The sequence below is a fragment of the Ambystoma mexicanum genome, unplaced genomic scaffold (assembly GCF_040938575.1).
Source record: "Ambystoma mexicanum isolate Mex_15411 unplaced genomic scaffold, UKY_AmexF1_1 Mex_scaf20, whole genome shotgun sequence".
Lineage (NCBI taxonomy): Eukaryota > Metazoa > Chordata > Amphibia > Caudata > Ambystomatidae > Ambystoma > Ambystoma mexicanum.
The window spans coordinates 1,718,483-1,742,529 of NW_027182434.1; the positions used below are offsets into that span (position 1 = coordinate 1,718,483).

A 24,047-nucleotide genomic window follows, 5' to 3' on the forward strand; every position below is an offset into this window, starting at 1 on the left:
CCAAGGAGAAAAGGCAAAGCACTAAAGCGGGCCGGGCAACGGGTCAAGTTCCGCTTTCGGCGACTAGCAGGGAGGTAGCGTGGCCGAGCGGTCTAAGGCGCTGGATTAAGGCTCCAGTCTCTTCGGAGGCGTGGGTTCAAATCCCACCGCTGCCACTTTTCCTGGCCTTGCATTTTAAAGAAGAACGTAACGTTGACCTCTTCCTTCATTAGTGCCACCTCTGTCGCAATGAGCAAGCGGATGGTATGCCACACCCTGCAGGAAAAAGGTTTCGCTTCTGACGTCTTGCTTTTCTGGACATCCAGTCTCAAGTTTCCCATCTGGAACGGCGCTCCCTGCTGCTTTGTGAAGGCTTGCTGCAAGAGCCTTCGAAACCCAGGAGCTCTTGCGTTGAGCTGTGACGCGTCCTGGGAAGACCTCCCGTTGCAGCGGAATGAGCCCCACTTCCAGGGCGTGCTGGTAGCAAATTTCCCACAGCCCACAGGGAGCAAACGATCCCAGGTGTGATGTATCACCAGGAGAGGCTGAGATGAGAGTAGGGGTTCACGCGTGTGCCCGGACCGAGGTTAATGATGGGATTAGAGCTAGGGTTAGATGCAGGGAAAGAGTGAGAGTTATAATTAGGGATAAAGCTAACAGGTGATCATTACTCGTCATGTAACATGATACAAAGGGTCAGAAGAGGAACTGATTCAGGGTTACAATTTGGACTTCGCAGACAACAGGAGCACTAAATGGTGCTGAGGGGGACTCAATAAAGTGGACCGGCCGCCTAATGTAAGCAATTGTGCACAAATATTGTACGATGACTAGCGTTGCCGGTGCTTTTTTCTTAAAGAGTCAGTTCTTGGCACCCATTCCCTACTTGACTCAGCCTAATCTTCAAGAATATTTGTCAAGAACTAAAAAAAATCCAGAAACAGTTTAACCTCCCCGTCGGGGAATTGAACCCCGGTCTCCCGCGTGACAGGCGGGGATACTGACCACTATACTAACGAGGAGACGTGAGGGCATGAAATGAACAGCTGCTGATGTCTGCACAGCATCCAGCGACCACCTAGCTGGCCTAGGGGGGTCTCATTTTCCCCCGTCAAACGGCTTGCCCGATCTAAGGCTAATTTCTTTCTTTTTATCGGCACCAGGCTTAAAACTCAGTTTAAGGCGATAGTTCCGGGCTATGTTTGACTCCAGAGTTGAATCTGTCATCCCGCATTTCCTCAGCAAATCAAGCTACCCATCTCAAGTCTCATGAGCTGAGGACGGCAAAGTCCCTGTGGGCTTAGGACAGTCAAAGAAACCCCTGGGCTGCATGCTAAGCCCCTTTTCGGCTTCACTTTCCGAATCCTGCCCTAGCTTGCGATTAGTTTTTTTCTCACTTCTTGCCCCCATCTCCCACCTTGCCTCATGGTCTCCCCTCCTCTGCGCACCTGACAGTTTGCCTGCCCTTCCACTGCCTGTCTCCAGACTTTCCAAGGAGAAAAGGCAAAGCACTAAAGCGGGCCGGGCAACGGGTCAAGTTCCGCTTTCGGCGACTAGCAGGGAGGTAGCGTGGCCGAGCGGTCTAAGGCGCTGGATTAAGGCTCCAGTCTCTTCGGAGGCGTGGGTTCAAATCCCACCGCTGCCACTTTTCCTGGCCTTGCATTTTAAAGAAGAACGTAACGTTGACCTCTTCCTTCATTAGTGCCACCTCTGTCGCAATGAGCAAGCGGATGGTATGCCACACCCTGCAGGAAAAAGGTTTCGCTTCTGACGTCTTGCTTTTCTGGACATCCAGTCTCAAGTTTCCCATCTGGAACGGCGCTCCCTGCTGCTTTGTGAAGGCTTGCTGCAAGAGCCTTCGAAACCCAGGAGCTCTTGCGTTGAGCTGTGACGCGTCCTGGGAAGACCTCCCGTTGCAGCGGAATGAGCCCCACTTCCAGGGCGTGCTGGTAGCAAATTTCCCACAGCCCACAGGGAGCAAACGATCCCAGGTGTGATGTATCACCAGGAGAGGCTGAGATGAGAGTAGGGGTTCACGCGTGTGCCCGGACCGAGGTTAATGATGGGATTAGAGCTAGGGTTAGATGCAGGGAAAGAGTGAGAGTTATAATTAGGGATAAAGCTAACAGGTGATCATTACTCGTCATGTAACATGATACAAAGGGTCAGAAGAGGAACTGATTCAGGGTTACAATTTGGACTTCGCAGACAACAGGAGCACTAAATGGTGCTGAGGGGGACTCAATAAAGTGGACCGGCCGCCTAATGTAAGCAATTGTGCACAAATATTGTACGATGACTAGCGTTGCCGGTGCTTTTTTCTTAAAGAGTCAGTTCTTGGCACCCATTCCCTACTTGACTCAGCCTAATCTTCAAGAATATTTGTCAAGAACTAAAAAAAATCCAGAAACGGTTTAACCTCCCCGTCGGGGAATTGAACCCCGGTCTCCCGCGTGACAGGCGGGGATACTGACCACTATACTAACGAGGAGACGTGAGGGCATGAAATGAACAGCTGCTGATGTCTGCACAGCATCCAGCGACCACCTAGCTGGCCTAGGGGGGTCTCATTTTCCCCCGTCAAACGGCTTGCCCGATCTAAGGCTAATTTCTTTCTTTTTATCGGCACCAGGCTTAAAACTCAGTTTAAGGCGATAGTTCCGGGCTATGTTTGACTCCAGAGTTGAATCTGTCATCCCGCATTTCCTCAGCAAATCAAGCTACCCATCTCAAGTCTCATGAGCTGAGGACGGCAAAGTCCCTGTGGGCTTAGGACAGTCAAAGAAACCCCTGGGCTGCATGCTAAGCCCCTTTTCGGCTTCACTTTCCGAATCCTGCCCTAGCTTGCGATTAGTTTTTTTCTCACTTCTTGCCCCCATCTCCCACCTTGCCTCATGGTCTCCCCTCCTCTGCGCACCTGACAGTTTGCCTGCCCTTCCACTGCCTGTCTCCAGACTTTCCAAGGAGAAAAGGCAAAGCACTAAAGCGGGCCGGGCAACGGGTCAAGTTCCGCTTTCGGCGACTAGCAGGGAGGTAGCGTGGCCGAGCGGTCTAAGGCGCTGGATTAAGGCTCCAGTCTCTTCGGAGGCGTGGGTTCAAATCCCACCGCTGCCACTTTTCCTGGCCTTGCATTTTAAAGAAGAACGTAACGTTGACCTCTTCCTTCATTAGTGCCACCTCTGTCGCAATGAGCAAGCGGATGGTATGCCACACCCTGCAGGAAAAAGGTTTCGCTTCTGACGTCTTGCTTTTCTGGACATCCAGTCTCAAGTTTCCCATCTGGAACGGCGCTCCCTGCTGCTTTGTGAAGGCTTGCTGCAAGAGCCTTCGAAACCCAGGAGCTCTTGCGTTGAGCTGTGACGCGTCCTGGGAAGACCTCCCGTTGCAGCGGAATGAGCCCCACTTCCAGGGCGTGCTGGTAGCAAATTTCCCACAGCCCACAGGGAGCAAACGATCCCAGGTGTGATGTATCACCAGGAGAGGCTGAGATGAGAGTAGGGGTTCACGCGTGTGCCCGGACCGAGGTTAATGATGGGATTAGAGCTAGGGTTAGATGCAGGGAAAGAGTGAGAGTTATAATTAGGGATAAAGCTAACAGGTGATCATTACTCGTCATGTAACATGATACAAAGGGTCAGAAGAGGAACTGATTCAGGGTTACAATTTGGACTTCGCAGACAACAGGAGCACTAAATGGTGCTGAGGGGGACTCAATAAAGTGGACCGGCCGCCTAATGTAAGCAATTGTGCACAAATATTGTACGATGACTAGCGTTGCCGGTGCTTTTTTCTTAAAGAGTCAGTTCTTGGCACCCATTCCCTACTTGACTCAGCCTAATCTTCAAGAATATTTGTCAAGAACTAAAAAAAATCCAGAAACGGTTTAACCTCCCCGGTCTCCCGCGTGACAGGCGGGGATACTGACCACTATACTAACGAGGAGACGTGAGGGCATGAAATGAACAGCTGCTGATGTCTGCACAGCATCCAGCGACCACCTAGCTGGCCTAGGGGGGTCTCATTTTCCCCCGTCAAACGGCTTGCCCGATCTAAGGCTAATTTCTTTCTTTTTATCGGCACCAGGCTTAAAACTCAGTTTAAGGCGATAGTTCCGGGCTATGTTTGACTCCAGAGTTGAATCTGTCATCCCGCATTTCCTCAGCAAATCAAGCTACCCATCTCAAGTCTCATGAGCTGAGGACGGCAAAGTCCCTGTGGGCTTAGGACAGTCAAAGAAACCCCTGGGCTGCATGCTAAGCCCCTTTTCGGCTTCACTTTCCGAATCCTGCCCTAGCTTGCGATTAGTTTTTTTCTCACTTCTTGCCCCCATCTCCCACCTTGCCTCATGGTCTCCCCTCCTCTGCGCACCTGACAGTTTGCCTGCCCTTCCACTGCCTGTCTCCAGACTTTCCAAGGAGAAAAGGCAAAGCACTAAAGCGGGCCGGGCAACGGGTCAAGTTCCGCTTTCGGCGACTAGCAGGGAGGTAGCGTGGCCGAGCGGTCTAAGGCGCTGGATTAAGGCTCCAGTCTCTTCGGAGGCGTGGGTTCAAATCCCACCGCTGCCACTTTTCCTGGCCTTGCATTTTAAAGAAGAACGTAACGTTGACCTCTTCCTTCATTAGTGCCACCTCTGTCGCAATGAGCAAGCGGATGGTATGCCACACCCTGCAGGAAAAAGGTTTCGCTTCTGACGTCTTGCTTTTCTGGACATCCAGTCTCAAGTTTCCCATCTGGAACGGCGCTCCCTGCTGCTTTGTGAAGGCTTGCTGCAAGAGCCTTCGAAACCCAGGAGCTCTTGCGTTGAGCTGTGACGCGTCCTGGGAAGACCTCCCGTTGCAGCGGAATGAGCCCCACTTCCAGGGCGTGCTGGTAGCAAATTTCCCACAGCCCACAGGGAGCAAACGATCCCAGGTGTGATGTATCACCAGGAGAGGCTGAGATGAGAGTAGGGGTTCACGCGTGTGCCCGGACCGAGGTTAATGATGGGATTAGAGCTAGGGTTAGATGCAGGGAAAGAGTGAGAGTTATAATTAGGGATAAAGCTAACAGGTGATCATTACTCGTCATGTAACATGATACAAAGGGTCAGAAGAGGAACTGATTCAGGGTTACAATTTGGACTTCGCAGACAACAGGAGCACTAAATGGTGCTGAGGGGGACTCAATAAAGTGGACCGGCCGCCTAATGTAAGCAATTGTGCACAAATATTGTACGATGACTAGCGTTGCCGGTGCTTTTTTCTTAAAGAGTCAGTTCTTGGCACCCATTCCCTACTTGACTCAGCCTAATCTTCAAGAATATTTGTCAAGAACTAAAAAAAATCCAGAAACGGTTTAACCTCCCCGTCGGGGAATTGAACCCCGGTCTCCCGCGTGACAGGCGGGGATACTGACCACTATACTAACGAGGAGACGTGAGGGCATGAAATGAACAGCTGCTGATGTCTGCACAGCATCCAGCGACCACCTAGCTGGCCTAGGGGGGTCTCATTTTCCCCCGTCAAACGGCTTGCCCGATCTAAGGCTAATTTCTTTCTTTTTATCGGCACCAGGCTTAAAACTCAGTTTAAGGCGATAGTTCCGGGCTATGTTTGACTCCAGAGTTGAATCTGTCATCCCGCATTTCCTCAGCAAATCAAGCTACCCATCTCAAGTCTCATGAGCTGAGGACGGCAAAGTCCCTGTGGGCTTAGGACAGTCAAAGAAACCCCTGGGCTGCATGCTAAGCCCCTTTTCTGCTTCACTTTCCGAATCCTGCCCTAGCTTGCGATTAGTTTTTTTCTCACTTCTTGCCCCCATCTCCCACCTTGCCTCATGGTCTCCCCTCCTCTGCGCACCTGACAGTTTGCCTGCCCTTCCACTGCCTGTCTCCAGACTTTCCAAGGAGAAAAGGCAAAGCACTAAAGCGGGCCGGGCAACGGGTCAAGTTCCGCTTTCGGCGACTAGCAGGGAGGTAGCGTGGCCGAGCGGTCTAAGGCGCTGGATTAAGGCTCCAGTCTCTTCGGAGGCGTGGGTTCAAATCCCACCGCTGCCACTTTTCCTGGCCTTGCATTTTAAAGAAGAACGTAACGTTGACCTCTTCCTTCATTAGTGCCACCTCTGTCGCAATGAGCAAGCGGATGGTATGCCACACCCTGCAGGAAAAAGGTTTCGCTTCTGACGTCTTGCTTTTCTGGACATCCAGTCTCAAGTTTCCCATCTGGAACGGCGCTCCCTGCTGCTTTGTGAAGGCTTGCTGCAAGAGCCTTCGAAACCCAGGAGCTCTTGCGTTGAGCTGTGACGCGTCCTGGGAAGACCTCCCGTTGCAGCGGAATGAGCCCCACTTCCAGGGCGTGCTGGTAGCAAATTTCCCACAGCCCACAGGGAGCAAACGATCCCAGGTGTGATGTATCACCAGGAGAGGCTGAGATGAGAGTAGGGGTTCACGCGTGTGCCCGGACCGAGGTTAATGATGGGATTAGAGCTAGGGTTAGATGCAGGGAAAGAGTGAGAGTTATAATTAGGGATAAAGCTAACAGGTGATCATTACTCGTCATGTAACATGATACAAAGGGTCAGAAGAGGAACTGATTCAGGGTTACAATTTGGACTTCGCAGACAACAGGAGCACTAAATGGTGCTGAGGGGGACTCAATAAAGTGGACCGGCCGCCTAATGTAAGCAATTGTGCACAAATATTGTACGATGACTAGCGTTGCCGGTGCTTTTTTCTTAAAGAGTCAGTTCTTGGCACCCATTCCCTACTTGACTCAGCCTAATCTTCAAGAATATTTGTCAAGAACTAAAAAAAATCCAGAAACGGTTTAACCTCCCCGTCGGGGAATTGAACCCCGGTCTCCCGCGTGACAGGCGGGGATACTGACCACTATACTAACGAGGAGACGTGAGGGCATGAAATGAACAGCTGCTGATGTCTGCACAGCATCCAGCGACCACCTAGCTGGCCTAGGGGGGTCTCATTTTCCCCCGTCAAACGGCTTGCCCGATCTAAGGCTAATTTCTTTCTTTTTATCGGCACCAGGCTTAAAACTCAGTTTAAGGCGATAGTTCCGGGCTATGTTTGACTCCAGAGTTGAATCTGTCATCCCGCATTTCCTCAGCAAATCAAGCTACCCATCTCAAGTCTCATGAGCTGAGGACGGCAAAGTCCCTGTGGGCTTAGGACAGTCAAAGAAACCCCTGGGCTGCATGCTAAGCCCCTTTTCGGCTTCACTTTCCGAATCCTGCCCTAGCTTGCGATTAGTTTTTTTCTCACTTCTTGCCCCCATCTCCCACCTTGCCTCATGGTCTCCCCTCCTCTGCGCACCTGACAGTTTGCCTGCCCTTCCACTGCCTGTCTCCAGACTTTCCAAGGAGAAAAGGCAAAGCACTAAAGCGGGCCGGGCAACGGGTCAAGTTCCGCTTTCGGCGACTAGCAGGGAGGTAGCGTGGCCGAGCGGTCTAAGGCGCTGGATTAAGGCTCCAGTCTCTTCGGAGGCGTGGGTTCAAATCCCACCGCTGCCACTTTTCCTGGCCTTGCATTTTAAAGAAGAACGTAACGTTGACCTCTTCCTTCATTAGTGCCACCTCTGTCGCAATGAGCAAGCGGATGGTATGCCACACCCTGCAGGAAAAAGGTTTCGCTTCTGACGTCTTGCTTTTCTGGACATCCAGTCTCAAGTTTCCCATCTGGAACGGCGCTCCCTGCTGCTTTGTGAAGGCTTGCTGCAAGAGCCTTCGAAACCCAGGAGCTCTTGCGTTGAGCTGTGACGCGTCCTGGGAAGACCTCCCGTTGCAGCGGAATGAGCCCCACTTCCAGGGCGTGCTGGTAGCAAATTTCCCACAGCCCACAGGGAGCAAACGATCCCAGGTGTGATGTATCACCAGGAGAGGCTGAGATGAGAGTAGGGGTTCACGCGTGTGCCCGGACCGAGGTTAATGATGGGATTAGAGCTAGGGTTAGATGCAGGGAAAGAGTGAGAGTTATAATTAGGGATAAAGCTAACAGGTGATCATTACTCGTCATGTAACATGATACAAAGGGTCAGAAGAGGAACTGATTCAGGGTTACAATTTGGACTTCGCAGACAACAGGAGCACTAAATGGTGCTGAGGGGGACTCAATAAAGTGGACCGGCCGCCTAATGTAAGCAATTGTGCACAAATATTGTACGATGACTAGCGTTGCCGGTGCTTTTTTCTTAAAGAGTCAGTTCTTGGCACCCATTCCCTACTTGACTCAGCCTAATCTTCAAGAATATTTGTCAAGAACTAAAAAAAATCCAGAAACGGTTTAACCTCCCCGTCGGGGAATTGAACCCCGGTCTCCCGCGTGACAGGCGGGGATACTGACCACTATACTAACGAGGAGACGTGAGGGCATGAAATGAACAGCTGCTGATGTCTGCACAGCATCCAGCGACCACCTAGCTGGCCTAGGGGGGTCTCATTTTCCCCCGTCAAACGGCTTGCCCGATCTAAGGCTAATTTCTTTCTTTTTATCGGCACCAGGCTTAAAACTCAGTTTAAGGCGATAGTTCCGGGCTATGTTTGACTCCAGAGTTGAATCTGTCATCCCGCATTTCCTCAGCAAATCAAGCTACCCATCTCAAGTCTCATGAGCTGAGGACGGCAAAGTCCCTGTGGGCTTAGGACAGTCAAAGAAACCCCTGGGCTGCATGCTAAGCCCCTTTTCGGCTTCACTTTCCGAATCCTGCCCTAGCTTGCGATTAGTTTTTTTCTCACTTCTTGCCCCCATCTCCCACCTTGCCTCATGGTCTCCCCTCCTCTGCGCACCTGACAGTTTGCCTGCCCTTCCACTGCCTGTCTCCAGACTTTCCAAGGAGAAAAGGCAAAGCACTAAAGCGGGCCGGGCAACGGGTCAAGTTCCGCTTTCGGCGACTAGCAGGGAGGTAGCGTGGCCGAGCGGTCTAAGGCGCTGGATTAAGGCTCCAGTCTCTTCGGAGGCGTGGGTTCAAATCCCACCGCTGCCACTTTTCCTGGCCTTGCATTTTAAAGAAGAACGTAACGTTGACCTCTTCCTTCATTAGTGCCACCTCTGTCGCAATGAGCAAGCGGATGGTATGCCACACCCTGCAGGAAAAAGGTTTCGCTTCTGACGTCTTGCTTTTCTGGACATCCAGTCTCAAGTTTCCCATCTGGAACGGCGCTCCCTGCTGCTTTGTGAAGGCTTGCTGCAAGAGCCTTCGAAACCCAGGAGCTCTTGCGTTGAGCTGTGACGCGTCCTGGGAAGACCTCCCGTTGCAGCGGAATGAGCCCCACTTCCAGGGCGTGCTGGTAGCAAATTTCCCACAGCCCACAGGGAGCAAACGATCCCAGGTGTGATGTATCACCAGGAGAGGCTGAGATGAGAGTAGGGGTTCACGCGTGTGCCCGGACCGAGGTTAATGATGGGATTAGAGCTAGGGTTAGATGCAGGGAAAGAGTGAGAGTTATAATTAGGGATAAAGCTAACAGGTGATCATTACTCGTCATGTAACATGATACAAAGGGTCAGAAGAGGAACTGATTCAGGGTTACAATTTGGACTTCGCAGACAACAGGAGCACTAAATGGTGCTGAGGGGGACTCAATAAAGTGGACCGGCCGCCTAATGTAAGCAATTGTGCACAAATATTGTACGATGACTAGCGTTGCCGGTGCTTTTTTCTTAAAGAGTCAGTTCTTGGCACCCATTCCCTACTTGACTCAGCCTAATCTTCAAGAATATTTGTCAAGAACTAAAAAAAATCCAGAAACGGTTTAACCTCCCCGTCGGGGAATTGAACCCCGGTCTCCCGCGTGACAGGCGGGGATACTGACCACTATACTAACGAGGAGACGTGAGGGCATGAAATGAACAGCTGCTGATGTCTGCACAGCATCCAGCGACCACCTAGCTGGCCTAGGGGGGTCTCATTTTCCCCCGTCAAACGGCTTGCCCGATCTAAGGCTAATTTCTTTCTTTTTATCGGCACCAGGCTTAAAACTCAGTTTAAGGCGATAGTTCCGGGCTATGTTTGACTCCAGAGTTGAATCTGTCATCCCGCATTTCCTCAGCAAATCAAGCTACCCATCTCAAGTCTCATGAGCTGAGGACGGCAAAGTCCCTGTGGGCTTAGGACAGTCAAAGAAACCCCTGGGCTGCATGCTAAGCCCCTTTTCGGCTTCACTTTCCGAATCCTGCCCTAGCTTGCGATTAGTTTTTTTCTCACTTCTTGCCCCCATCTCCCACCTTGCCTCATGGTCTCCCCTCCTCTGCGCACCTGACAGTTTGCCTGCCCTTCCACTGCCTGTCTCCAGACTTTCCAAGGAGAAAAGGCAAAGCACTAAAGCGGGCCGGGCAACGGGTCAAGTTCCGCTTTCGGCGACTAGCAGGGAGGTAGCGTGGCCGAGCGGTCTAAGGCGCTGGATTAAGGCTCCAGTCTCTTCGGAGGCGTGGGTTCAAATCCCACCGCTGCCACTTTTCCTGGCCTTGCATTTTAAAGAAGAACGTAACGTTGACCTCTTCCTTCATTAGTGCCACCTCTGTCGCAATGAGCAAGCGGATGGTATGCCACACCCTGCAGGAAAAAGGTTTCGCTTCTGACGTCTTGCTTTTCTGGACATCCAGTCTCAAGTTTCCCATCTGGAACGGCGCTCCCTGCTGCTTTGTGAAGGCTTGCTGCAAGAGCCTTCGAAACCCAGGAGCTCTTGCGTTGAGCTGTGACGCGTCCTGGGAAGACCTCCCGTTGCAGCGGAATGAGCCCCACTTCCAGGGCGTGCTGGTAGCAAATTTCCCACAGCCCACAGGGAGCAAACGATCCCAGGTGTGATGTATCACCAGGAGAGGCTGAGATGAGAGTAGGGGTTCACGCGTGTGCCCGGACCGAGGTTAATGATGGGATTAGAGCTAGGGTTAGATGCAGGGAAAGAGTGAGAGTTATAATTAGGGATAAAGCTAACAGGTGATCATTACTCGTCATGTAACATGATACAAAGGGTCAGAAGAGGAACTGATTCAGGGTTACAATTTGGACTTCGCAGACAACAGGAGCACTAAATGGTGCTGAGGGGGACTCAATAAAGTGGACCGGCCGCCTAATGTAAGCAATTGTGCACAAATATTGTACGATGACTAGCGTTGCCGGTGCTTTTTTCTTAAAGAGTCAGTTCTTGGCACCCATTCCCTACTTGACTCAGCCTAATCTTCAAGAATATTTGTCAAGAACTAAAAAAAATCCAGAAACGGTTTAACCTCCCCGTCGGGGAATTGAACCCCGGTCTCCCGCGTGACAGGCGGGGATACTGACCACTATACTAACGAGGAGACGTGAGGGCATGAAATGAACAGCTGCTGATGTCTGCACAGCATCCAGCGACCACCTAGCTGGCCTAGGGGGGTCTCATTTTCCCCCGTCAAACGGCTTGCCCGATCTAAGGCTAATTTCTTTCTTTTTATCGGCACCAGGCTTAAAACTCAGTTTAAGGCGATAGTTCCGGGCTATGTTTGACTCCAGAGTTGAATCTGTCATCCCGCATTTCCTCAGCAAATCAAGCTACCCATCTCAAGTCTCATGAGCTGAGGACGGCAAAGTCCCTGTGGGCTTAGGACAGTCAAAGAAACCCCTGGGCTGCATGCTAAGCCCCTTTTCGGCTTCACTTTCCGAATCCTGCCCTAGCTTGCGATTAGTTTTTTTCTCACTTCTTGCCCCCATCTCCCACCTTGCCTCATGGTCTCCCCTCCTCTGCGCACCTGACAGTTTGCCTGCCCTTCCACTGCCTGTCTCCAGACTTTCCAAGGAGAAAAGGCAAAGCACTAAAGCGGGCCGGGCAACGGGTCAAGTTCCGCTTTCGGCGACTAGCAGGGAGGTAGCGTGGCCGAGCGGTCTAAGGCGCTGGATTAAGGCTCCAGTCTCTTCGGAGGCGTGGGTTCAAATCCCACCGCTGCCACTTTTCCTGGCCTTGCATTTTAAAGAAGAACGTAACGTTGACCTCTTCCTTCATTAGTGCCACCTCTGTCGCAATGAGCAAGCGGATGGTATGCCACACCCTGCAGGAAAAAGGTTTCGCTTCTGACGTCTTGCTTTTCTGGACATCCAGTCTCAAGTTTCCCATCTGGAACGGCGCTCCCTGCTGCTTTGTGAAGGCTTGCTGCAAGAGCCTTCGAAACCCAGGAGCTCTTGCGTTGAGCTGTGACGCGTCCTGGGAAGACCTCCCGTTGCAGCGGAATGAGCCCCACTTCCAGGGCGTGCTGGTAGCAAATTTCCCACAGCCCACAGGGAGCAAACGATCCCAGGTGTGATGTATCACCAGGAGAGGCTGAGATGAGAGTAGGGGTTCACGCGTGTGCCCGGACCGAGGTTAATGATGGGATTAGAGCTAGGGTTAGATGCAGGGAAAGAGTGAGAGTTATAATTAGGGATAAAGCTAACAGGTGATCATTACTCGTCATGTAACATGATACAAAGGGTCAGAAGAGGAACTGATTCAGGGTTACAATTTGGACTTCGCAGACAACAGGAGCACTAAATGGTGCTGAGGGGGACTCAATAAAGTGGACCGGCCGCCTAATGTAAGCAATTGTGCACAAATATTGTACGATGACTAGCGTTGCCGGTGCTTTTTTCTTAAAGAGTCAGTTCTTGGCACCCATTCCCTACTTGACTCAGCCTAATCTTCAAGAATATTTGTCAAGAACTAAAAAAAATCCAGAAAAGGTTTAACCTCCCCGTCGGGGAATTGAACCCCGGTCTCCCGCGTGACAGGCGGGGATACTGACCATTATACTAACGAGGAGACGTGAGGGCATGAAATGAACAGCTGCTGATGTCTGCACAGCATCCAGCGACCACCTAGCTGGCCTAGGGGGTCTCATTTTCCCCCGTCAAACGGCTTGCCCGATCTAAGGCTAATTTCTTTCTTTTTATCGGCACCAGGCTTAAAACTCAGTTTAAGGCGATAGTTCCGGGCTATGTTTGACTCCAGAGTTGAATCTGTCATCCCGCATTTCCTCAGCAAATCAAGCTACCCATCTCAAGTCTCATGAGCTGAGGACGGCAAAGTCCCTGTGGGCTTAGGACAGTCAAAGAAACCCCTGGGCTGCATGCTAAGCCCCTTTTCGGCTTCACTTTCCGAATCCTGCCCTAGCTTGCGATTAGTTTTTTTCTCACTTCTTGCCCCCATCTCCCACCTTGCCTCATGGTCTCCCCTCCTCTGCGCACCTGACAGTTTGCCTGCCCTTCCACTGCCTGTCTCCAGACTTTCCAAGGAGAAAAGGCAAAGCACTAAAGCGGGCCGGGCAACGGGTCAAGTTCCGCTTTCGGCGACTAGCAGGGAGGTAGCGTGGCCGAGCGGTCTAAGGCGCTGGATTAAGGCTCCAGTCTCTTCGGAGGCGTGGGTTCAAATCCCACCGCTGCCACTTTTCCTGGCCTTGCATTTTAAAGAAGAACGTAACGTTGACCTCTTCCTTCATTAGTGCCACCTCTGTCGCAATGAGCAAGCGGATGGTATGCCACACCCTGCAGGAAAAAGGTTTCGCTTCTGACGTCTTGCTTTTCTGGACATCCAGTCTCAAGTTTCCCATCTGGAACGGCGCTCCCTGCTGCTTTGTGAAGGCTTGCTGCAAGAGCCTTCGAAACCCAGGAGCTCTTGCGTTGAGCTGTGACGCGTCCTGGGAAGACCTCCCGTTGCAGCGGAATGAGCCCCACTTCCAGGGCGTGCTGGTAGCAAATTTCCCACAGCCCACAGGGAGCAAACGATCCCAGGTGTGATGTATCACCAGGAGAGGCTGAGATGAGAGTAGGGGTTCACGCGTGTGCCCGGACCGAGGTTAATGATGGGATTAGAGCTAGGGTTAGATGCAGGGAAAGAGTGAGAGTTATAATTAGGGATAAAGCTAACAGGTGATCATTACTCGTCATGTAACATGATACAAAGGGTCAGAAGAGGAACTGATTCAGGGTTACAATTTGGACTTCGCAGACAACAGGAGCACTAAATGGTGCTGAGGGGGACTCAATAAAGTGGACCGGCCGCCTAATGTAAGCAATTGTGCACAAATATTGTACGATGACTAGCGTTGCCGGTGCTTTTTTCTTAAAGAGTCAGTTCTTGGCACCCATTCCCTACTTGACTCAGCCTAATCTTCAAGAATATTTGTCAAGAACTAAAAAAAATCCAGAAACGGTTTAACCTCCCCGTCGGGGAATTGAACCCCGGTCTCCCGCGTGACAGGCGGGGATACTGACCACTATACTAACGAGGAGACGTGAGGGCATGAAATGAACAGCTGCTGATGTCTGCACAGCATCCAGCGACCACCTAGCTGGCCTAGGGGGGTCTCATTTTCCCCCGTCAAACGGCTTGCCCGATCTAAGGCTAATTTCTTTCTTTTTATCGGCACCAGGCTTAAAACTCAGTTTAAGGCGATAGTTCCGGGCTATGTTTGACTCCAGAGTTGAATCTGTCATCCCGCATTTCCTCAGCAAATCAAGCTACCCATCTCAAGTCTCATGAGCTGAGGACGGCAAAGTCCCTGTGGGCTTAGGACAGTCAAAGAAACCCCTGGGCTGCATGCTAAGCCCCTTTTCGGCTTCACTTTCCGAATCCTGCCCTAGCTTGCGATTAGTTTTTTTCTCACTTCTTGCCCCCATCTCCCACCTTGCCTCATGGTCTCCCCTCCTCTGCGCACCTGACAGTTTGCCTGCCCTTCCACTGCCTGTCTCCAGACTTTCCAAGGAGAAAAGGCAAAGCACTAAAGCGGGCCGGGCAACGGGTCAAGTTCCGCTTTCGGCGACTAGCAGGGAGGTAGCGTGGCCGAGCGGTCTAAGGCGCTGGATTAAGGCTCCAGTCTCTTCGGAGGCGTGGGTTCAAATCCCACCGCTGCCACTTTTCCTGGCCTTGCATTTTAAAGAAGAACGTAACGTTGACCTCTTCCTTCATTAGTGCCACCTCTGTCGCAATGAGCAAGCGGATGGTATGCCACACCCTGCAGGAAAAAGGTTTCGCTTCTGACGTCTTGCTTTTCTGGACATCCAGTCTCAAGTTTCCCATCTGGAACGGCGCTCCCTGCTGCTTTGTGAAGGCTTGCTGCAAGAGCCTTCGAAACCCAGGAGCTCTTGCGTTGAGCTGTGACGCGTCCTGGGAAGACCTCCCGTTGCAGCGGAATGAGCCCCACTTCCAGGGCGTGCTGGTAGCAAATTTCCCACAGCCCACAGGGAGCAAACGATCCCAGGTGTGATGTATCACCAGGAGAGGCTGAGATGAGAGTAGGGGTTCACGCGTGTGCCCGGACCGAGGTTAATGATGGGATTAGAGCTAGGGTTAGATGCAGGGAAAGAGTGAGAGTTATAATTAGGGATAAAGCTAACAGGTGATCATTACTCGTCATGTAACATGATACAAAGGGTCAGAAGAGGAACTGATTCAGGGTTACAATTTGGACTTCGCAGACAACAGGAGCACTAAATGGTGCTGAGGGGGACTCAATAAAGTGGACCGGCCGCCTAATGTAAGCAATTGTGCACAAATATTGTACGATGACTAGCGTTGCCGGTGCTTTTTTCTTAAAGAGTCAGTTCTTGGCACCCATTCCCTACTTGACTCAGCCTAATCTTCAAGAATATTTGTCAAGAACTAAAAAAAATCCAGAAACGGTTTAACCTCCCCGTCGGGGAATTGAACCCCGGTCTCCCGCGTGACAGGCGGGGATACTGACCACTATACTAACGAGGAGACGTGAGGGCATGAAATGAACAGCTGCTGATGTCTGCACAGCATCCAGCGACCACCTAGCTGGCCTAGGGGGGTCTCATTTTCCCCCGTCAAACGGCTTGCCCGATCTAAGGCTAATTTCTTTCTTTTTATCGGCACCAGGCTTAAAACTCAGTTTAAGGCGATAGTTCCGGGCTATGTTTGACTCCAGAGTTGAATCTGTCATCCCGCATTTCCTCAGCAAATCAAGCTACCCATCTCAAGTCTCATGAGCTGAGGACGGCAAAGTCCCTGTGGGCTTAGGACAGTCAAAGAAACCCCTGGGCTGCATGCTAAGCCCCTTTTCGGCTTCACTTTCCGAATCCTGCCCTAGCTTGCGATTAGTTTTTTTCTCACTTCTTGCCCCCATCTCCCACCTTGCCTCATGGTCTCCCCTCCTCTGCGCACCTGACAGTTTGCCTGCCCTTCCACTGCCTGTCTCCAGACTTTCCAAGGAGAAAAGGCAAAGCACTAAAGCGGGCCGGGCAACGGGTCAAGTTCCGCTTTCGGCGACTAGCAGGGAGGTAGCGTGGCCGAGCGGTCTAAGGCGCTGGATTAAGGCTCCAGTCTCTTCGGAGGCGTGGGTTCAAATCCCACCGCTGCCACTTTTCCTGGCCTTGCATTTTAAAGAAGAACGTAACGTTGACCTCTTCCTTCATTAGTGCCACCTCTGTCGCAATGAGCAAGCGGATGGTATGCCACACCCTGCAGGAAAAAGGTTTCGCTTCTGACGTCTTGCTTTTCTGGACATCCAGTCTCAAGTTTCCCATCTGGAACGGCGCTCCCTGCTGCTTTGTGAAGGCTTGCTGCAAGAGCCTTCGAAACCCAGGAGCTCTTGCGTTGAGCTGTGACGCGTCCTGGGAAGACCTCCCGTTGCAGCGGAATGAGCCCCACTTCCAGGGCGTGCTGGTAGCAAATTTCCCACAGCCCACAGGGAGCAAACGATCCCAGGTGTGATGTATCACCAGGAGAGGCTGAGATGAGAGTAGGGGTTCACGCGTGTGCCCGGACCGAGGTTAATGATGGGATTAGAGCTAGGGTTAGATGCAGGGAAAGAGTGAGAGTTATAATTAGGGATAAAGCTAACAGGTGATCATTACTCGTCATGTAACATGATACAAAGGGTCAGAAGAGGAACTGATTCAGGGTTACAATTTGGACTTCGCAGACAACAGGAGCACTAAATGGTGCTGAGGGGGACTCAATAAAGTGGACCGGCCGCCTAATGTAAGCAATTGTGCACAAATATTGTACGATGACTAGCGTTGCCGGTGCTTTTTTCTTAAAGAGTCAGTTCTTGGCACCCATTCCCTACTTGACTCAGCCTAATCTTCAAGAATATTTGTCAAGAACTAAAAAAAATCCAGAAACGGTTTAACCTCCCCGTCGGGGAATTGAACCCCGGTCTCCCGCGTGACAGGCGGGGATACTGACCACTATACTAACGAGGAGACGTGAGGGCATGAAATGAACAGCTGCTGATGTCTGCACAGCATCCAGCGACCACCTAGCTGGCCTAGGGGGGTCTCATTTTCCCCCGTCAAACGGCTTGCCCGATCTAAGGCTAATTTCTTTCTTTTTATCGGCACCAGGCTTAAAACTCAGTTTAAGGCGATAGTTCCGGGCTATGTTTGACTCCAGAGTTGAATCTGTCATCCCGCATTTCCTCAGCAAATCAAGCTACCCATCTCAAGTCTCATGAGCTGAGGACGGCAAAGTCCCTGTGGGCTTAGGACAGTCAAAGAAACCCCTGGGCTGCATGCTAAGCCCCTTTTCGGCTTCACTTTCCGAATCCTGCCCTAGCTTGCGATTAGTTTTTTTCTCACTTCTTGCCCCCATCTCCCACCTTGCCTCATGGTCTCCCCTCCTCTGCGCACCTGACAGTTTGCCTGCCCTTCCACTGCCTGTCTCCAGACTTTCCAAGGAGAAAAGGCAAAGCACTAAAGCGGGCCGGGCAACGGGTCAAGTTCCGCTTTCGGCGACTAGCAGGGAGGTAGCGTGGCCGAGCGGTCTAAGGCGCTGGATTAAGGCTCCAGTCTCTTCGGAGGCGTGGGTTCAAATCCCACCGCTGCCACTTTTCCTGGCCTTGCATTTTAAAGAAGAACGTAACGTTGACCTCTTCCTTCATTAGTGCCACCTCTGTCGCAATGAGCAAGCGGATGGTATGCCACACCCTGCAGGAAAAAGGTTTCGCTTCTGACGTCTTGCTTTTCTGGACATCCAGTCTCAAGTTTCCCATCTGGAACGGCGCTCCCTGCTGCTTTGTGAAGGCTTGCTGCAAGAGCCTTCGAAACCCAGGAGCTCTTGCGTTGAGCTGTGACGCGTCCTGGGAAGACCTCCCGTTGCAGCGGAATGAGCCCCACTTCCAGGGCGTGCTGGTAGCAAATTTCCCACAGCCCACAGGGAGCAAACGATCCCAGGTGTGATGTATCACCAGGAGAGGCTGAGATGAGAGTAGGGGTTCACGCGTGTGCCCGGACCGAGGTTAATGATGGGATTAGAGCTAGGGTTAGATGCAGGGAAAGAGTGAGAGTTATAATTAGGGATAAAGCTAACAGGTGATCATTACTCGTCATGTAACATGATACAAAGGGTCAGAAGAGGAACTGATTCAGGGTTACAATTTGGACTTCGCAGACAACAGGAGCACTAAATGGTGCTGAGGGGGACTCAATAAAGTGGACCGGCCGCCTAATGTAAGCAATTGTGCACAAATATTGTACGATGACTAGCGTTGCCGGTGCTTTTTTCTTAAAGAGTCAGTTCTTGGCACCCATTCCCTACTTGACTCAGCCTAATCTTCAAGAATATTTGTCAAGAACTAAAAAAAATCCAGAAACGGTTTAACCTCCCCGTCGGGGAATTGAACCCCGGTCTCCCGCGTGACAGGCGGGGATACTGACCACTATACTAACGAGGAGACGTGAGGGCATGAAATGAACAGCTGCTGATGTCTGCACAGCATCCAGCGACCACCTAGCTGGCCTAGGGGGGTCTCATTTTCCCCCGTCAAACGGCTTGCCCGATCTAAGGCTAATTTCTTTCTTTTTATCGGCACCAGGCTTAAAACTCAGTTTAAGGCGATAGTTCCGGGCTATGTTTGACTCCAGAGTTGAATCTGTCATCCCGCATTTCCTCAGCAAATCAAGCTACCCATCTCAAGTCTCATGAGCTGAGGACGGCAAAGTCCCTGTGGGCTTAGGACAGTCAAAGAAACCCCTGGGCTGCATGCTAAGCCCCTTTTCGGCTTCACTTTCCGAATCCTGCCCTAGCTTGCGATTAGTTTTTTTCTCACTTCTTGCCCCCATCTCCCACCTTGCCTCATGGTCTCCCCTCCTCTGCGCACCTGACAGTTTGCCTGCCCTTCCACTGCCTGTCTCCAGACTTTCCAAGGAGAAAAGGCAAAGCACTAAAGCGGGCCGGGCAACGGGTCAAGTTCCGCTTTCGGCGACTAGCAGGGAGGTAGCGTGGCCGAGCGGTCTAAGGCGCTGGATTAAGGCTCCAGTCTCTTCGGAGGCGTGGGTTCAAATCCCACCGCTGCCACTTTTCCTGGCCTTGCATTTTAAAGAAGAACGTAACGTTGACCTCTTCCTTCATTAGTGCCACCTCTGTCGCAATGAGCAAGCGGATGGTATGCCACACCCTGCAGGAAAAAGGTTTCGCTTCTGACGTCTTGCTTTTCTGGACATCCAGTCTCAAGTTTCCCATCTGGAACGGCGCTCCCTGCTGCTTTGTGAAGGCTTGCTGCAAGAGCCTTCGAAACCCAGGAGCTCTTGCGTTGAGCTGTGACGCGTCCTGGGAAGACCTCCCGTTGCAGCGGAATGAGCCCCACTTCCAGGGCGTGCTGGTAGCAAATTTCCCACAGCCCACAGGGAGCAAACGATCCCAGGTGTGATGTATCACCAGGAGAGGCTGAGATGAGAGTAAGGGTTCACGCGTGTGCCCGGACCGAGGTTAATGATGGGATTAGAGCTAGGGTTAGATGCAGGGAAAGAGTGAGAGTTATAATTAGGGATAAAGCTAACAGGTGATCATTACTCGTCATGTAACATGATACAAAGGGTCAGAAGAGGAACTGATTCAGGGTTACAATTTGGACTTCGCAGACAACAGGAGCACTAAATGGTGCTGAGGGGGACTCAATAAAGTGGACCGGCCGCCTAATGTAAGCAATTGTGCACAAATATTGTACGATGACTAGCGTTGCCGGTGCTTTTTTCTTAAAGAGTCAGTTCTTGGCACCCATTCCCTACTTGACTCAGCCTAATCTTCAAGAATATTTGTCAAGAACTAAAAAAAATCCAGAAAAGGTTTAACCTCCCCGTCGGGGAATTGAACCCCGGTCTCCCGCGTGACAGGCGGGGATACTGACCACTATACTAACGAGGAGACGTGAGGGCATGAAATGAACAGCTGCTGATGTCTGCACAGCATCCAGCGACCACCTAGCTGGCCTAGGGGGTCTCATTTTCCCCCGTCAAACGGCTTGCCCGATCTAAGGCTAATTTCTTTCTTTTTATCGGCACCAGGCTTAAAACTCAGTTTAAGGCGATAGTTCCGGGCTATGTTTGACTCCAGAGTTGAATCTGTCATCCCGCATTTCCTCAGCAAATCAAGCTACCCATCTCAAGTCTCATGAGCTGAGGACGGCAAAGTCCCTGTGGGCTTAGGACAGTCAAAGAAACCCCTGGGCTGCATGCTAAGCCCCTTTTCGGCTTCACTTTCCGAATCCTGCCCTAGCTTGCGATTAGTTTTTTTCTCACTTCTTGCCCCCATCTCCCACCTTGCCTCATGGTCTCCCCTCCTCTGCGCACCTGACAGTTTGCCTGCCCTTCCACTGCCTGTCTCCAGACTTTCCAAGGAGAAAAGGCAAAGCACTAAAGCGGGCCGGGCAACGGGTCAAGTTCCGCTTTCGGCGACTAGCAGGGAGGTAGCCTGGCCGAGCGGTCTAAGGCGCTGGATTAAGGCTCCAGTCTCTTCGGAGGCGTGGGTTCAAATCCCACCGCTGCCACTTTTCCTGGCCTTGCATTTTAAAGAAGAACGTAACGTTGACCTCTTCCTTCATTAGTGCCACCTCTGTCGCAATGAGCAAGCGGATGGTATGCCACACCCTGCAGGAAAAAGGTTTCGCTTCTGACGTCTTGCTTTTCTGGACATCCAGTCTCAAGTTTCCCATCTGGAACGGCGCTCCCTGCTGCTTTGTGAAGGCTTGCTGCAAGAGCCTTCGAAACCCAGGAGCTCTTGCGTTGAGCTGTGACGCGTCCTGGGAAGACCTCCCGTTGCAGCGGAATGAGCCCCACTTCCAGGGCGTGCTGGTAGCAAATTTCCCACAGCCCACAGGGAGCAAACGATCCCAGGTGTGATGTATCACCAGGAGAGGCTGAGATGAGAGTAAGGGTTCACGCGTGTGCCCGGACCGAGGTTAATGATGGGATTAGAGCTAGGGTTAGATGCAGGGAAAGAGTGAGAGTTATAATTAGGGATAAAGCTAACAGGTGATCATTACTCGTCATGTAACATGATACAAAGGGTCAGAAGAGGAACTGATTCAGGGTTACAATTTGGACTTCGCAGACAACAGGAGCACTAAATGGTGCTGAGGGGGACTCAATAAAGTGGACCGGCCGCCTAATGTAAGCAATTGTGCACAAATATTGTACGATGACTAGCGTTGCCGGTGCTTTTTTCTTAAAGAGTCAGTTCTTGGCACCCATTCCCTACTTGACTCAGCCTAATCTTCAAGAATATTTGTCAAGAACTATCTCCCGCGTGACAGGCGGGGATACTGACCACTATACTAACGAGGAGACGTGAGGGCATGAAATGAACAGCTGCTGATGTCTGCACAGCATCCAGCGACCACCTAGCTGGCCTAGGGGGTCTCATTTTCCCCCGTCAAACGGCTTGCCCGATCTAAGGCTAATTTCTTTCTTTTTATCGGCACCAGGCTTAAAACTCAGTTTAAGGCGATAGTTCCGGGCTATGTTTGACTCCAGAGTTGAATCTGTCATCCCGCATTTCCTCAGCAAATCAAGCTACCCATCTCAAGTCTCATGAGCTGAGGACGGCAAAGTCCCTGTGGGCTTAGGACAGTCAAAGAAACCCCTGGGCTGCATGCTAAGCCCCTTTTCGGCTTCACTTTCCGAATCCTGCCCTAGCTTGCGATTAGTTTTTTTCTCACTTCTTGCCCCCATCTCCCACCTTGCCTCATGGTCTCCCCTCCTCTGCGCACCTGACAGTTTGCCTGCCCTTCCACTGCCTGTCTCCAGACTTTCCAAGGAGAAAAGGCAAAGCACTAAAGCGGGCCGGGCAACGGGTCAAGTTCCGCTTTCGGCGACTAGCACGGAGGTAGCGTGGCCGAGCGGTCTAAGGCGCTGGATTAAGGCTCCAGTCTCTTCGGAGGCGTGGGTTCAAATCCCACCGCTGCCACTTTTCCTGGCCTTGCATTTTAAAGAAGAACGTAACGTTGACCTCTTCCTTCATTAGTGCCACCTCTGTCGCAATGAGCAAGCGGATGGTATGCCACACCCTGCAGGAAAAAGGTTTCGCTTCTGACGTCTTGCTTTTCTGGACATCCAGTCTCAAGTTTCCCATCTGGAACGGCGCTCCCTGCTGCTTTGTGAAGGCTTGCTGCAAGAGCCTTCGAAACCCAGGAGCTCTTGCGTTGAGCTGTGACGCGTCCTGGGAAGACCTCCCGTTGCAGCGGAATGAGCCCCACTTCCAGGGCGTGCTGGTAGCAAATTTCCCACAGCCCACAGGGAGCAAACGATCCCAGGTGTGATGTATCACCAGGAGAAGCTGAGATGAGAGTAAGGGTTCACGCGTGTGCCCGGACCGAGGTTGATGATGGGATTAGAGCTAGGGTTAGATGCAGGGAAAGAGTGAGAGTTATAATTAGGGATAAAGCTAACAGGTGATCATTACTCGTCATGTAACATGATACAAAGGGTCAGAAGAGGAACTGATTCAGGGTTACAATTTGGACTTCGCAGACAACAGGAGCACTAAATGGTGCTGAGGGGGACTCAATAAAGTGGACCGGCCGCCTAATGTAAGCAATTGTGCATAAATATTGTACGATGACTAGCGTTGCCGGTGCTTTTTTCTTAAAGAGTCAGTTCTTGGCACCCATTCCCTACTTGACTCAGCCTAATCTTCAAGAATATTTGTCAAGAACTATCTCCCGCGTGACAGGCGGGGATACTGACCACTATACTAACGAGGAGACGTGAGGGCATGAAATGAACAGCTGCTGATGTCTGCACAGCATCCAGCGACCACCTAGCTGGCCTAGGGGGTCTCATTTTCCCCCGTCAAACGGCTTGCCCGATCTAAGGCTAATTTCTTTCTTTTTATCGGCACCAGGCTTAAAACTCAGTTTAAGGCGATAGTTCCGGGCTATGTTTGACTCCAGAGTTGAATCTGTCATCCCGCATTTCCTCAGCAAATCAAGCTACCCATCTCAAGTCTCATGAGCTGAGGACGGCAAAGTCCCTGTGGGCTTAGGACAGTCAAAGAAACCCCTGGGCTGCATGCTAAGCCCCTTTTCGGCTTCACTTTCCGAATCCTGCCCTAGCTTGCGATTAGTTTTTTTCTCACTTCTTGCCCCCATCTCCCACCTTGCCTCATGGTCTCCCCTCCTCTGCGCACCTGACAGTTTGCCTGCCCTTCCACTGCCTGTCTCCAGACTTTCCAAGGAGAAAAGGCAAAGCACTAAAGCGGGCCGGGCAACGGGTCAAGTTCCGCTTTCGGCGACTAGCAGGGAGGTAGCGTGGCCGAGCGGTCTAAGGCGCTGGATTAAGGCTCCAGTCTCTTCGGAGGCGTGGGTTCAAATCCCACCGCTGCCACTTTTCCTGGCCTTGCATTTTAAAGAAGAACGTAACGTTGACCTCTTCCTTCATTAGTGCCACCTCTGTCGCAATGAGCAAGCGGATGGTATGCCACACCCTGCAGGAAAAAGGTTTCGCTTCTGACGTCTTGCTTTTCTGGACATCCAGTCTCAAGTTTCCCATCTGGAACGGCGCTCCCTGCTGCTTTGTGAAGGCTTGCTGCAAGAGCCTTCGAAACCCAGGAGCTCTTGCGTTGAGCTGTGACGCGTCCTGGGAAGACCTCCCGTTGCAGCGGAATGAGCCCCACTTCCAGGGCGTGCTGGTAGCAAATTTCCCACAGCCCACAGGGAGCAAACGATCCCAGGTGTGATGTATCACCAGGAGAGGCTGAGATGAGAGTAGGGGTTCACGCGTGTGCCCGGACCGAGGTTAATGATGGGATTAGAGCTAGGGTTAGATGCAGGGAAAGAGTGAGAGTTATAATTAGGGATAAAGCTAACAGGTGATCATTACTCGTCATGTAACATG

General features: G+C 51.6%; 28 non-coding genes across 28 annotated transcripts; 16 read left to right on the forward strand and 12 right to left on the reverse strand.

Moving 5' to 3' along the window:
• Nucleotides 1-73: 73 nt before the first annotated feature.
• TRNAL-AAG (transfer RNA leucine (anticodon AAG)) lies at nt 74-155 on the forward strand. Its single transcript has one exon. It is a non-coding gene; the product is annotated as a tRNA-Leu (tRNA).
• Nucleotides 156-929: 774 nt separating this feature from the next.
• Nucleotides 930-1,001, reverse strand: TRNAD-GUC (transfer RNA aspartic acid (anticodon GUC)). Its single transcript has one exon. It is a non-coding gene; the product is annotated as a tRNA-Asp (tRNA).
• A 541-nt stretch (nt 1,002-1,542) lies between these two features.
• On the forward strand, nt 1,543-1,624 carry TRNAL-AAG (transfer RNA leucine (anticodon AAG)). Its single transcript has one exon. It is a non-coding gene; the product is annotated as a tRNA-Leu (tRNA).
• Nucleotides 1,625-2,398: 774 nt separating this feature from the next.
• TRNAD-GUC (transfer RNA aspartic acid (anticodon GUC)) lies at nt 2,399-2,470 on the reverse strand. Its single transcript has one exon. It is a non-coding gene; the product is annotated as a tRNA-Asp (tRNA).
• Nucleotides 2,471-3,011: 541 nt separating this feature from the next.
• TRNAL-AAG (transfer RNA leucine (anticodon AAG)) lies at nt 3,012-3,093 on the forward strand. The gene has a single exon. It is a non-coding gene; the product is annotated as a tRNA-Leu (tRNA).
• Nucleotides 3,094-4,462: 1,369 nt separating this feature from the next.
• On the forward strand, nt 4,463-4,544 carry TRNAL-AAG (transfer RNA leucine (anticodon AAG)). The gene has a single exon. It is a non-coding gene; the product is annotated as a tRNA-Leu (tRNA).
• A 774-nt stretch (nt 4,545-5,318) lies between these two features.
• On the reverse strand, nt 5,319-5,390 carry TRNAD-GUC (transfer RNA aspartic acid (anticodon GUC)). The gene has a single exon. It is a non-coding gene; the product is annotated as a tRNA-Asp (tRNA).
• A 541-nt stretch (nt 5,391-5,931) lies between these two features.
• Nucleotides 5,932-6,013, forward strand: TRNAL-AAG (transfer RNA leucine (anticodon AAG)). The gene has a single exon. It is a non-coding gene; the product is annotated as a tRNA-Leu (tRNA).
• Nucleotides 6,014-6,787: 774 nt separating this feature from the next.
• TRNAD-GUC (transfer RNA aspartic acid (anticodon GUC)) lies at nt 6,788-6,859 on the reverse strand. Its single transcript has one exon. It is a non-coding gene; the product is annotated as a tRNA-Asp (tRNA).
• A 541-nt stretch (nt 6,860-7,400) lies between these two features.
• TRNAL-AAG (transfer RNA leucine (anticodon AAG)) lies at nt 7,401-7,482 on the forward strand. The gene has a single exon. It is a non-coding gene; the product is annotated as a tRNA-Leu (tRNA).
• A 774-nt stretch (nt 7,483-8,256) lies between these two features.
• Nucleotides 8,257-8,328, reverse strand: TRNAD-GUC (transfer RNA aspartic acid (anticodon GUC)). The gene has a single exon. It is a non-coding gene; the product is annotated as a tRNA-Asp (tRNA).
• A 541-nt stretch (nt 8,329-8,869) lies between these two features.
• On the forward strand, nt 8,870-8,951 carry TRNAL-AAG (transfer RNA leucine (anticodon AAG)). The gene has a single exon. It is a non-coding gene; the product is annotated as a tRNA-Leu (tRNA).
• Nucleotides 8,952-9,725: 774 nt separating this feature from the next.
• TRNAD-GUC (transfer RNA aspartic acid (anticodon GUC)) lies at nt 9,726-9,797 on the reverse strand. The gene has a single exon. It is a non-coding gene; the product is annotated as a tRNA-Asp (tRNA).
• A 541-nt stretch (nt 9,798-10,338) lies between these two features.
• TRNAL-AAG (transfer RNA leucine (anticodon AAG)) lies at nt 10,339-10,420 on the forward strand. Its single transcript has one exon. It is a non-coding gene; the product is annotated as a tRNA-Leu (tRNA).
• Nucleotides 10,421-11,194: 774 nt separating this feature from the next.
• Nucleotides 11,195-11,266, reverse strand: TRNAD-GUC (transfer RNA aspartic acid (anticodon GUC)). Its single transcript has one exon. It is a non-coding gene; the product is annotated as a tRNA-Asp (tRNA).
• Nucleotides 11,267-11,807: 541 nt separating this feature from the next.
• Nucleotides 11,808-11,889, forward strand: TRNAL-AAG (transfer RNA leucine (anticodon AAG)). The gene has a single exon. It is a non-coding gene; the product is annotated as a tRNA-Leu (tRNA).
• Nucleotides 11,890-13,275: 1,386 nt separating this feature from the next.
• Nucleotides 13,276-13,357, forward strand: TRNAL-AAG (transfer RNA leucine (anticodon AAG)). Its single transcript has one exon. It is a non-coding gene; the product is annotated as a tRNA-Leu (tRNA).
• Nucleotides 13,358-14,131: 774 nt separating this feature from the next.
• TRNAD-GUC (transfer RNA aspartic acid (anticodon GUC)) lies at nt 14,132-14,203 on the reverse strand. Its single transcript has one exon. It is a non-coding gene; the product is annotated as a tRNA-Asp (tRNA).
• A 541-nt stretch (nt 14,204-14,744) lies between these two features.
• On the forward strand, nt 14,745-14,826 carry TRNAL-AAG (transfer RNA leucine (anticodon AAG)). The gene has a single exon. It is a non-coding gene; the product is annotated as a tRNA-Leu (tRNA).
• A 774-nt stretch (nt 14,827-15,600) lies between these two features.
• TRNAD-GUC (transfer RNA aspartic acid (anticodon GUC)) lies at nt 15,601-15,672 on the reverse strand. The gene has a single exon. It is a non-coding gene; the product is annotated as a tRNA-Asp (tRNA).
• Nucleotides 15,673-16,213: 541 nt separating this feature from the next.
• TRNAL-AAG (transfer RNA leucine (anticodon AAG)) lies at nt 16,214-16,295 on the forward strand. Its single transcript has one exon. It is a non-coding gene; the product is annotated as a tRNA-Leu (tRNA).
• A 774-nt stretch (nt 16,296-17,069) lies between these two features.
• Nucleotides 17,070-17,141, reverse strand: TRNAD-GUC (transfer RNA aspartic acid (anticodon GUC)). The gene has a single exon. It is a non-coding gene; the product is annotated as a tRNA-Asp (tRNA).
• Nucleotides 17,142-17,682: 541 nt separating this feature from the next.
• Nucleotides 17,683-17,764, forward strand: TRNAL-AAG (transfer RNA leucine (anticodon AAG)). The gene has a single exon. It is a non-coding gene; the product is annotated as a tRNA-Leu (tRNA).
• A 774-nt stretch (nt 17,765-18,538) lies between these two features.
• On the reverse strand, nt 18,539-18,610 carry TRNAD-GUC (transfer RNA aspartic acid (anticodon GUC)). The gene has a single exon. It is a non-coding gene; the product is annotated as a tRNA-Asp (tRNA).
• Nucleotides 18,611-19,151: 541 nt separating this feature from the next.
• TRNAL-AAG (transfer RNA leucine (anticodon AAG)) lies at nt 19,152-19,233 on the forward strand. The gene has a single exon. It is a non-coding gene; the product is annotated as a tRNA-Leu (tRNA).
• A 774-nt stretch (nt 19,234-20,007) lies between these two features.
• TRNAD-GUC (transfer RNA aspartic acid (anticodon GUC)) lies at nt 20,008-20,079 on the reverse strand. Its single transcript has one exon. It is a non-coding gene; the product is annotated as a tRNA-Asp (tRNA).
• Nucleotides 20,080-22,037: 1,958 nt separating this feature from the next.
• On the forward strand, nt 22,038-22,119 carry TRNAL-AAG (transfer RNA leucine (anticodon AAG)). Its single transcript has one exon. It is a non-coding gene; the product is annotated as a tRNA-Leu (tRNA).
• A 1,336-nt stretch (nt 22,120-23,455) lies between these two features.
• TRNAL-AAG (transfer RNA leucine (anticodon AAG)) lies at nt 23,456-23,537 on the forward strand. The gene has a single exon. It is a non-coding gene; the product is annotated as a tRNA-Leu (tRNA).
• The last annotated feature ends 510 nt before the right edge of the window (nt 23,538-24,047 follow it).